Source organism: Pongo abelii, chromosome 21, assembly GCF_028885655.2.
Source record: "Pongo abelii isolate AG06213 chromosome 21, NHGRI_mPonAbe1-v2.0_pri, whole genome shotgun sequence".
In the NCBI taxonomy this organism is placed as follows: Eukaryota; Metazoa; Chordata; class Mammalia; order Primates; family Hominidae; genus Pongo; species Pongo abelii.
Window position 1 is genome coordinate 7,203,048 of NC_072006.2, and position 11,679 is coordinate 7,214,726.

General features: G+C 39.9%; 1 long non-coding RNA gene across 1 annotated transcript; it reads left to right on the forward strand.

The window, feature by feature from the left end:
- The first annotated feature begins 953 nt into the window (after positions 1-953).
- On the forward strand, positions 954-11,051 carry LOC129052070 (uncharacterized). Its single transcript, XR_008516807.2, has 3 exons — positions 954-1,020; positions 6,577-6,679; positions 10,458-11,051. It is a non-coding gene; the product is annotated as an uncharacterized LOC129052070 (long non-coding RNA).
- Positions 11,052-11,679: the final 628 nt, after the last annotated feature.

Sequence of the window (11,679 nt, forward strand, 5' to 3'; positions counted from 1 at the left end):
TCTGGCTCACTGCAATCTCCTCCACCTTCTGGATTCAAGCAGTTTTCCTGCCGCAGCCTCCCAAGTAGCTAGGATTGCAGGCATCTGCCACCATGCCCAGCTAATTTTTTTGTATTTTTAGTAGACAGGGTTTCATCATGTTGGCCAGGCTGGTTTTGAACTCCTGACCTCAAATGATCTGCCCGCCTCAGCCCTCAGCCTCCCAAAATGCTGGGATTGTAGGTGCGAGCCACCGTGACCGGCCAGAAACAGCTCTTTATTTCTCTCTGATAGAGCAACTTGGACATGTTGAAGACCCTCACCTGAGGAAGTTCTCTTGCAAAGAGAAATAATCTCTTCTCACCTCACTTCGTCACCTCTCTAGATTTCAGATAAAGTAACATTCCAACATATTTCAGGGTCCATTTATAAAGCCACATACAGAAAGGAATGACTACATAACAAACAAAGTGTAATATTATGCTAGTTTCCATCAAAAATGTTAATAAATATGTGTAAGAATTGATTTCAATAATGTGAGATAAAAAAGAAACAAAAACAATTTTTGTCTGCCTAGTTTTATCAACATGAATGAATGTTCCAGAGATGTTGATTCACATAGTTGCCAGGGGTGCTGACGGTTTGGCTGGCTGAAATCTGGATCTGCATATTAAAGTAGATTTATCATATATAACTTGCTAGACCCTTCCAAACAGCGTCCCTCAAGAGAGCCCAGAAGACTCTTCCTTCACTAGAACTTTGAAACTTCCAATGGTGAGGAATAGAACTACAGTGATGATCTTTGCATTCAGAGAGCTGGTGAAAGGTGCTGCTGTTAAAGATGAATTCCCCTGATTCCAGTGGGGAAGCCAGGATCTTGAGTAAGTAACAGAGGCCAAATTGAGGCACCTGTCAGAACCAAGGTGAAATGGTTACCATTCCAGTTGCTAGGCAGCACACCCACAGTTCTAAGTAAATAATCTGACCTACAGAGAACTTTGAATGGTAGCCAATTTGTCAGGAGAGAGAAAGAGCACACTGGTGAATCTAAGACCCTTGACCCACTTGAAATCAGATCATATCACTCAATTCTTTCCTCTTCCTCTGCCTTCTCCTCCTCACCCTTTCTCTTCTTCTTCCTCCTCTTTCTCCTATTTCGCTTCTTCCTCTTCCCCCTTCTCTCTCTCCTCCTCCTCCTCCTCCTCCTCTTTCTTCTCTGAACAATGAAGAGGAAAAAAAAATGACAGAATAAGAAATTGGGTATTGTTTACTTCTCTCAGGTCTTTTATTTTGATACATCAGACTGGTATGAAAGATCCTTATTTTCTTTAGGTTTCTATCAGCTCAAACTGAGGCCTCACTCTACTTCATTGCCAAATATATTTAAGGACACAGGGAAGGTTTCCTCTCTGTGCAAGATTTTTTACCTTATTTAGGATATGGACACATACAAATTGGGCAAGGATCTCCAATTTCCTTTTTTTTTTTTTTTTGAGTCAGAGTCTCGCACTGTTGCCTGGGCTAGAGTGCAGTGGTGCGATCTTGGCTCACTACAACCTTCACCTCCCAGGTTCAAGCAATTCTCCTTGCCTCAGCCCTCAAGTAGCTGGGATTACAAGTGCCTGCCACCACGCCCAGCTAATTTGTTTTTTTCTATTTTTAGTAGAGACGCAGTTTCACTGTGTTGGCCAGGCTGGTCTCGAACTCCTGACTTTGTGATCCGCCCACCTCAGCCTCCCAAAGTGCTGGGATTACAGGCGTGAACCACCAGGCCCGCCCTCCAATTTCCTTTTTAAAATTAATTTTAACACCAAGTTCTTTGAACACTGCCTAAGACAAAATAAATGCTCAATAAATATTTTTAAGTGAATAGATGTCTTGGAATATGCTATAATTTTACTTCTTACACACAATGGATCTTAAAAAAAAAAAAAAAAGATGATCCAGTTAACTGGGAGTGTGATAGAGATAAACAACTTACAAGGGAGAGACACAGGAGTCTGAGAGGTGCTGCTTTCAGCTAGGCTATTCTACAGCAGTGTGGTGTTGACAAAGACGCTTAACCTCCATGAGTCTCATAGATCTCTGAGTAAAGCAAGTGGTCATAGAAGACATAGCTTTGGTTTCTTTCAGAATTTGTATTCTGTGATACAGGATATCTCTGCAGAAAAGTTTTACTTTGAGGCCAAATCTGTGCTCTAGAAGTTCTCTTGTAGTGTTTTCTTCCTTCTGGAGCCACGTAAATGAATGTTACCCTCTTCCACCAGACAAACAAGCGTCCTTTCTTCCAGGAAAAAACGAATCGTTTCTCAGTAACCATCCAGCTCTAGACCTTTCCAAATATGTTCCATAATCTCAATCTTTAAAACAGTTTCTGAACGTCAAAAATCTCTCAATTTTTCATCATCTGGGTTGCCTCCCTGTGGAAGTCTTCTAGCTTATGATCTGGCTTCTTTGGGTGAAGTGTTGCAAATCTAGCAATTTTCAGATGCTGCAAGGTAGATTGGTAAGATAGCCCTCTCGTTCTGGACAAAGAACCTCATCAATGCAGATAGTTTTAGGCCCAGTTCCTGGTGGGCAGAGCCTGAGATGGTAGCATAGGGAAGTAATTATTTGGGTAGTTGCTTTCAGAAGAATGAGAGTAAGGGAAACAGGTTGTCTAGGAGAAAGAGCCAAGCAAGGATGCTGTCTCAGCTGGAGTCCATGCTGATCCCATAGGAAGTGCTAGACAATGAACAGCAACACAGACTTGAACCCCATTTCCAAAGGCAAAGGATCCTGTAAGTCTCTTGCACCTGTAATTCCATCAATCATTGGCTATAGGCTACCAGGGAAAAGTGTTACCATTCAGGCAATGTGGCTCCTAGCAGCCAAAGGCAATTCTCAGTCAATGGGGTCAGCTCTGAGCTATTTAGCAGCCAACACTCATAGGAACTGGGGGATAGAAGCATCAGCCTAATAAAGCAGATCTGGGCAGGGCACCAACAGTGACTCCACAGTGCATAACATAACATTGGCTTCTATCAGTTGCATCATATTTTTTTTATTTTTATTGGCTTTCTCATCGACTATAATCAATAAGTATTTTTCCATACCTACTGCTGTTCAAGGCTACATACCTCTTACTGCTTTTGTACAGATTAGTTTGGTAACCTAAGTAGAAAACATTACTTTCCCCGCTATTATGTGTCATCTCATTACATTTTTCCCTTCTATTACTGTATTATTTTGGATGCTGCCTTCCAATACTTTCTAAATTATCTGATTTCATGTGTGCCTTTGTTTGAGCTCTAGTTAAAAACAGACTGATTTTGTCAGCAACATATAGTGTCTGTTCAATCCCACATACCAATGGCCCAATATCCAGACTGTCAAGATCAAACCCAATGAATGTCTATCACTGTAAAGTCATCATTTTGCTTTCTTGGAAATATAAGTTTGAGGATAAAAGGTTTCATTGGTTCAAAGAAAATGGCTCTGTATTCCTCAGATCAAAAGACTGTTATAGAAATGTTTGGATCCTCCTCCAGCCCCGATTTAGAATTTGATTTTAGAGCATCGAATAGCTAAAGACAGCAGGGCTCTTTTGGCTGGTTCTTTGTTGATCAGACTTCTGATCAACAGCAAAATGAATCAGTCCTTTCATGGGAACCCTGAAACCTCAATGCCTGAGAGGTTAATGTGGACAGTGTCTGGTTGCCTGAGGTCCAAGCTGTACTTTCTGGCCATGTGGGTAGTTAATGCAATCAAGAATAAGATTAATTAAATTAGAAGTCTGCTTTTATTGCTCAGAAAAAAAGGCAAATTCAATACTCCTTGACTGCTTGGAGATGGAGGTCTGACTCTAATGTGATCACTGCTGGATAGGCAGGGACAGACGGCATGTCATTTAGGGAAGCAGTACAACTCTGACGATTATAGGCAGCCTCTATATTGCATTTAGAGCCTTTCAGTAAGCAATCAACATAACCCTAATTCACCTTGACAGGTTGCTACCCAGGTCTGAGCCTGGCCCCTTCCGTTTTGCTCCTAAATACGCTACTCAGGAACAAGTCATCCCCTCCAATTTGCCTAGAGCCCTGTTGCTCTGTCATGCTTAAGAAATCTTAAGCACCTGCTCTTTTCATCGCCCCAGCCCTTTCCCAGAATGACCTACTTAAGGAATTTTCTTCCAATGGAGTATATGTGTGAAAATCCTTCCCCCTGGAGTGTTGAAGGAGACCAACCTATTCAGAATCTATTAAGAGGAAGATGCAATATATGCTCCATCCCATTATCCTTTGAATTAGACCCTGTTTCTTATAAAACATTGACTTTATAAACAGAGATATATAGTTTTGAATCTTCCCTCAGAATTTACTCATTATAAGCTCCTGTACAATTATTTAACCTCTCCACACCTCTAAATTGAGACTCAAGATACCCACCTTTAAGGTTATCTGAGGGTTAAAAATAATGCAATGTAGCATTCATTGGAAGTCTGTTAGGTTTTTTAATTTTTTGTTGTTTTTGCCATTAACCGAAGTTACAGAGACTCAGAGAGACAAGGTGACTATCTTAAAGATGTTTGCTACTGTTCCTCCCTTACTTTTTTCCCTTTCAAAAATAGCCTCTATGGCTAATTAGTAGGAATAAGTTTTGGAGTTCTATAGCACTATAGGGTGACTACAGTGAACAATAATATATAGCTTCAAATGGCTAGAAGGAGAATATTTAATGTTCTCAACACAAATAAATGACAAATGTTTGAAATGATGGATATGCTAATTACCCTGATCTGTCACTATACATTACATATATTGAAACATCACTATGTAGCCCATTATTATGTACAATTACAGTGTGTCAATCAATTTTTTAATCTAAAAAAGCTTCTTATAAAAGTGAGTGATATCAGTCATTTCCACGTTAGCATGAATTTAATTCTAAGTGCCACTCTGCTCAGATTTTAATATACATTAAGCCAGAGGTTCTTAGTTTCAGTTGCACATTGGAATTACCTAATATACTTTATGCCTGGGCCTCCACTTCTAAGGAAGGGTGAATTATAATTAGTCTAGGATGCTGCTTGGGCAGAAGAATGCTTAAGATCTTCACAGTGACTCCAAGATTGAGAACCACTTTCCTTCTTTGGTCAATGTTAAGGAAATTCTTTGGTCAATGTTAAGAAATTTCATGGGGGTGCTGCAGGACCTCTGACCTCTGAAAGAGTCAGAATCTTCACATATCAGGCAGGAAACCATCGGGGCCTACCCTAGGAGTTACTACCTTTTCAAGACACTGGGAGGAGCTTCATGAAAAGGTTGAATGATCTGCTAAAAAGGGAGCAAACCCCGCAGATTAAAGATTACAAAGTGCTCAATGGCTGTGCCTCATGTGGGTGTAGCCTGGCCCCAGTGTGCACTTGGCATGGTGCCCTTTTTGAGATGCACAGCTTGGCCCTGGATTGTCATCTATTTTTTCTATGCCTGTCTCCCCAGCTAGACTCAGCTTCCCTGGCATTTTTAAACACCCAGTTAAACTTTGTGAAATAGATTTGGGACACTTTCCCGAAATGTCTTTCAAAAGTGCTTGATTCTAACCGACTTTAGAGTATGATTGAGGAAAATGTTTAAGCAGGCCCAGGAAGAAACATTTTTAAACATATCACCAGTTTTTACAGGACAATGAGGATGTTTTGCCTTTAAAATATCAACAAATAGATCTTTAGGTCTTGGTAAACAAAATTAAACAGCAGCTAATGGATAGATAATTGTATTATTAATTCTTCTGTCACTTTAAACATTTTCTAGAACAACATAAAAAATAAATTAATTTAAAATTGGCAAACAAGGAGATAGATAAATGAATTAATAACACTGATTTCTCATTCCCTTACAATACTGTTTTCAGAATCATTTTAAAACTGTTCTTCAAAACAAAACAAGACAAAATAAGACAAAACAAAAGTGTTTCTTCTTGTAACATTTTCAGGATTCCCACTTGTCTGATCTAGCCCTAGGCAGAGTGTCCCTACACTAAGAAGTCAGAGCTTAACGTGTGGATATATTGGATAGCTTGTTTTTAGAAAGAGACATTAAAAAGTTTCCTTTTTCAAATTTTTTAATCTAGTGCCTGTCAAAAAGTTATTTACTTCAGTTAAATTTAATCTTACCTACTGCATAGTAATCATGGCATTTTAGGACAAAAAGACACCTTAGTTTTGTCCATCAAATGGCCTTACTTTGCAGATGAAGAGACTGAAAACCAGAGATGCGGAGGAATTTGCCCAGAGCTGCCCATGAGCTATTGACAGAATAGGGCTCTGAATTAAGCCTCCTCAAGACCCCATTCCTTGCTTGATTCATATCACATATTGTAGATTTTCAAGTTATTTGTTTTGAAAAAAAAGGGGAAGGGAGGAGCAGGAATATATTTTACATCAAGTATGGACTTGTGAACTCCTGGTTATTAAGTCATCTTCTTCCAGATAATCCTCTTTGAGAAAGTCCCTTATTTTTAGAAGACCATAATTGTGCCCACGCCAACCCACCCTGGGTGGCATCCATCTTTTCTTTCCTTTTCTTCCTTATTATTGCATTTGCCTTGAGAATACAGCACAAGGCCACACCAAGAAAAGATGGAGAGAGAAAGAAGCTATTGTGTAAAAAAGAGTAATGAGGCTGACCTCTTCTGAGTGAGTGCAGTGCTGATCTAATTGGTAAGTCTATGTCATGTCTACCTCTCTCACCCTGTCTTCATCATTCTCGTTGAGTTCCCACTATGTACGTGGCCACATGTACTTCTGAGGCAATTCTTCCAGCAACTGAAATAAATAGCAGCGAACTCAGCCAAGGAATCTGCAGAAATTGATAGCCTCCTAGAAGAAGGGTTGGGCAGCAATGACGAATCAGTGCCGTCCATCAGCAGTCACTGGGAACAGGGAAAATATTTCGCCCAGTGTCTTAATCAGTCAGAGGGATGTCGTCTGCCTGATTGAGAGCAAGAAGAAAATGAGTAGTTGTTTCAATTATAATTTGCTATCAGCCACTGATCTAAACAGAGAAAGTTAAGTCACAGCAGCTTGACCACAGATCAAGGCAGGTGTTTTGTTTAGCCCTGTGAAGAGATGCTAATTCAGGAAAGAGAGAAATGAGAGCTTTCTTCCAGATGCTCTGTTATTACATTTAATATAAAATTTATAGCTTTGCTTACACAGAGGATCTAGACCACTAGAATGGAGATCAGAAAAAGGAGCACCACATTACTTTCTGGGTGTGGGAAGAAGAAGAAGGGAATTTTGTCCTTTCCATCCTGTATTCTGAGCTCATTCCTAGCACCTTTCCCTGGCTTCCCCACCCATCATGCCAGGGCTGCTGCTTCTGGGCAGGGCGGCCTTCTCTGACCACTCTGTGCAGGGTGTCCCTGGTCCCAGACACTCCTATCACATCGTCCTGTTTTCTTGTCTTTGTGGCATTGATCATCATCCAGAATCATCTTAATTTCTTAACCTGTTTCCCACTTTTAGAAAGTAAACTGCACAATAAAAAGGGAACCGATGTTGCTTTTGTTTTTCCTGTCACGTACAATGGAGCCTAGAAGACAGCAGCTATTTGATAAGAATTTGCTTAATGAAATAATTATTTCATACGTGGTATTAGCTTAATTCTTTCCAAAGAGCTATCATCGGGTTGGTTGTAGAAGCAAAGGGAGGGGGTTTGCAGAGCCAGGCAGGCCTCAGAGCTCAGGTGATCAGGATGTTGAGAATGGAGGGGTACCATCTGATTTAGACTCTGGGGTAAGGAGTGTTGGGGAGACACTGAGGAGTGTGAGAGCAGCTCCAAGGCAACTGAGACCAGAAAAACCTGGAAACAAGCAAACTCATGCTTCACCTTAGAATGTTTCTACCTTTATTTGTCCTTTGAAGGCAAGAAAATATCACTAGGACTCACTAGTGTAAGACTTGCCTTTGTTGGTTCGGTGAAATTCCCTGGCTGGAAAGGGAGAGAAATAGAGAAGAAGAAATTCTAATAGCAGGCCCTTGTTAATCTTCAGTAGGCTTTGCATAGACTGCTACTCCCTGGGTTCACGGTCTTTCATGACTGGACACTGAGGGAGCCACAAGATAAAAGCTAATCAAAAAGAGTATAAAGCATTCTGATTGGCATGTAGCAGTCAAGGTGTACAGACTAATACTCAGCAATGGTGCAGGCTTTTCAAATTAACGGTGACATTTCCCCATAACTTAAATGCACCCTCATCACCACCATTTAATAACACTAAACATTTAAAGTGTTCTCATTAAACTAGGGAAGTCAGATTCTTGGGAGGGCATATGTTGTGCTAGGAGATAGTCTAAGCATAAATATGTGTCACCTTCTCAGCATTGGTGAAACGAGGTTGAAATTTTATATTTTTAAACTCATGAAAAGTTTAGTTCTAAAGATAGGCCATGAGAATTTCAAGAAATGTGCTGGTGGCTAGGCTGTTTAGGATGGAGCCTCTGGTCTCAACAATTCTTGCCTGAGCCCCTTCATAGTCATTTAGAAGCAAGCTACATCCCTCATTACCTTTATCATTTTGGCACCTCTTTTCTCTTATGGATTTGGAATGTCTTTGTCTATACCAATTATGAATGAGATGTTCAGGGGCAACAAATATTTTATGTGTTCATTTGAATTTCTCAGCCCTTGCCATTAGGATGCAGACAAATAAGCTTTAATTAATGGATCATAAGTAGCAGTGAGGGATGTCAATTTATAGCTGAGGCAGTGAGGAGAAGAAAGCAATTTCTCAGCTCCTTCTTACCCTTCTGCCTTCCTCAGTAACCTTGGGAATTCCATGTTGAGATGGTGGAAATGGGACATGCAAGGAGCGTGGATCCCTGAGTTACAAGGTGGAGGAGAGATCCCATCAACCTGCTTCAGATTCTTCATGAGCCAGAAATGCACTTTTATATATAAAAGTTTAGTAATGAACCACTGAGATTTTATGATTTTTCGGTTGCCACAGCATGGTCTAAGCTATTTTTTTCTAATACTGCACTTGTAATCACATCAAATTATAGGTACCAGCTGAGGGTTATAAATCTTTGTTTTCTGACTGATCATGGAAATGTTGGATCTCAGTGTGTCTGTAGAGACAAGTTTGTAAAGTTCTGCTTCTGAGACATAGGAGACTAGGCAGGTTTATTCAAATGCCCTGGTAGGAGTTTCAGTAGACCCCCAAAGTAAACTTTAAGTTATTCTTTGCTTAATTTTTCAAACTAGGTCTGACAATTCTTAAGTATTCATTTAAAATTGTCTGAGTATTAAAGTCCTTGAGCTTTAAATAAAAAGGGTAGTGAGGGACTAGAAATACAAAAAAAAAAAAAAAAAAAGTTAGGCCAAGTATATCAGAATCACAGTTGCTGTTTGAAAGGCCTCATCTCAACAGAGCTGAAAGAGCATGCAGAGCTTTCTCCATAACAAGGGGACTTAAATCATATTCCCCATTGGCGAGAGTTCCCAATCTATTCTATTGAGCTGCTGCTATGCCCAACAAGAATATTATATTGCCTCTCAGGTTAAATTGTATTGCAGGAGGCTGGCAAGAAACTCAGTGTGCAAATCAAGCTTCAGATGAACACACTTGATAGAAAATAACTGAAACTTGATAGAAAAGGTGAGGAGTTGTAAGAGAGTAGCAGAGCTTTGGAAACATAGGGCCCTCAAATATTTCACCATTTGTCAGAGGCAATAACGCGGAATTATACACTTTAGGAAATGAACACAGTGAGCTAATCTTCCTCTTGAGAAGTGAATTACTTGCTCATCTTTTGATGCGTGTATTACCTTTCTCCAGGCATAGGATTCCCTTATAAGCAAGGGCTATGTCTTAAAAATTTATCTTTGCAGAAACCCAATACCAGAAATATACTTATAACAACAATGACTATTTACAGAGCACTTAATACAAGTCAGTCTCTACTGTATGTATTATATGTACATTAATTCTCAGAATAAGCCATATAGTAGGGGTTATTTTTAACTCCAGTTTATAGACAAAGAAACTAGGAACCTCAAGTACAGGAACTTTAAGTAAATCGCCTGAGGGCACGCATCTAATGAATAATGAAAATGGATGTGAACCCAGGTAGCCTGACTCCAGAGTGTGAAACTTAACTATTGTGCCCTAGTGCCACTATTAAGAATATTAATCAATGAGAAAAGGGAAGAACATAGGCTGGATCAATGGATGAACGTAGGGATTTTAAAAGATGATCAAAAAAAGAATGAAAGAAAGGAGGAAAGGAGTACTGGAAAAAGGGATGGAAAGTCGACTAGAAAGCAGCATGGAGGGAGGAGTTAAAGGAGGGATAAAAATGGATGAAAGAAGGGTTGGAAGGAGGGCTAGAAGGCATGATGGATGGATGGATGGGTGGATGGAAAGAAACTGATATAATTGGATGGATATACATAACAAATAGAAATCTTTTTTTTTTCTCTGCCTTAATAGAGTGTCCAATATTGCTGCTGAGAAGACTCCTGATACCCACAAAATAAAGATTCAAGGCAAAGATGATCGGAGCTTTCTCGAGAACCATGCAGTTTGATTAGCAACTTTTCTCTACCCCTCTCCTCATGAATATTAAACCTGTCTGTTATCTACTGCCCAAGATTTTTTCCTTCAAGGCTACCCTGGTTTATTTTTTAACTGGATATTATCTTCATAAAAGGCACTGGAGACCCCAGGGTCCTGACTTTCCTGTGCTCCTCAAGGATGCAGAAAAAACACCTTAAATACATCAGTTCTGGTAGTTACAGAGGAAGATTGTACAGCTCTCTGTACAGAGGTGGTGTTATTAAACTTTTCTTGTAAAAAAAAGATTCTCTGCACTTAACACCTCGGCCTTTTGATTCTCCATTCAATCTCTCTCCATCACCTGCTGCCAGTTGCTCAACACCCTTTAAAAAAAAAAAAAAAAGAATGATTTTGTGTGGACATCTTACACAAGTACTAAGAGATTCGTAGATAAAAAGGCAACAGCATAAGAGTTGTTTATCAAGTAAAACTGCTTAGATTGGTTAAGTTAAATATTGCTATGATTTGAATATTCCCTCCACAACTCATGTTGAAACTTAATTTCCAATGTGGCAATATTGAGAGGTGGGGCCTTTAAGAAGTGATTAGATCATGAGTGCTTTGCCCCCATAATGGATTAACTCATTTATGGATTAATGGATTAATGAGTTAATGGATTAGTGAGTTATCCACTAATTGCTCTAATGGGAGTGGAACTGGTGGCTTTATAAAAAGAGGAAGAGAGGCCTGAGCTAGCATCACACCCCTTGGCATGTGATGTCCTGCGCTGTCTCTGGATGCTGCAGAGTCCCCCCAGCAAGAAGCCCTTCACCAGATGGGCCCCCTCAACCTTGGAATTCTCAGCCTTTGTAACTGTAAGAAATAAATTCTTTTTCTGTACAAATTGCCCAGTTCCAGGTATTACGTTATAAGCAACGGAAAATGGACTAAAGATAAGTATTAAAGGACAGAGTATGTATTGACAAATGTAATGATTGAATGGTCTTTCAAGGATCTGAAGAGGTACTGCAGCTGTCAAAATAGAACCATTTCCCTTCCCCGCTGTGGCCCATTGCAGAATTTTAGGTGAGATAGTGAAGGGGGGATGTCAAAAAAGCTAAGCTATCAATCAAGTTACACTATGGGTGACTGGAACTT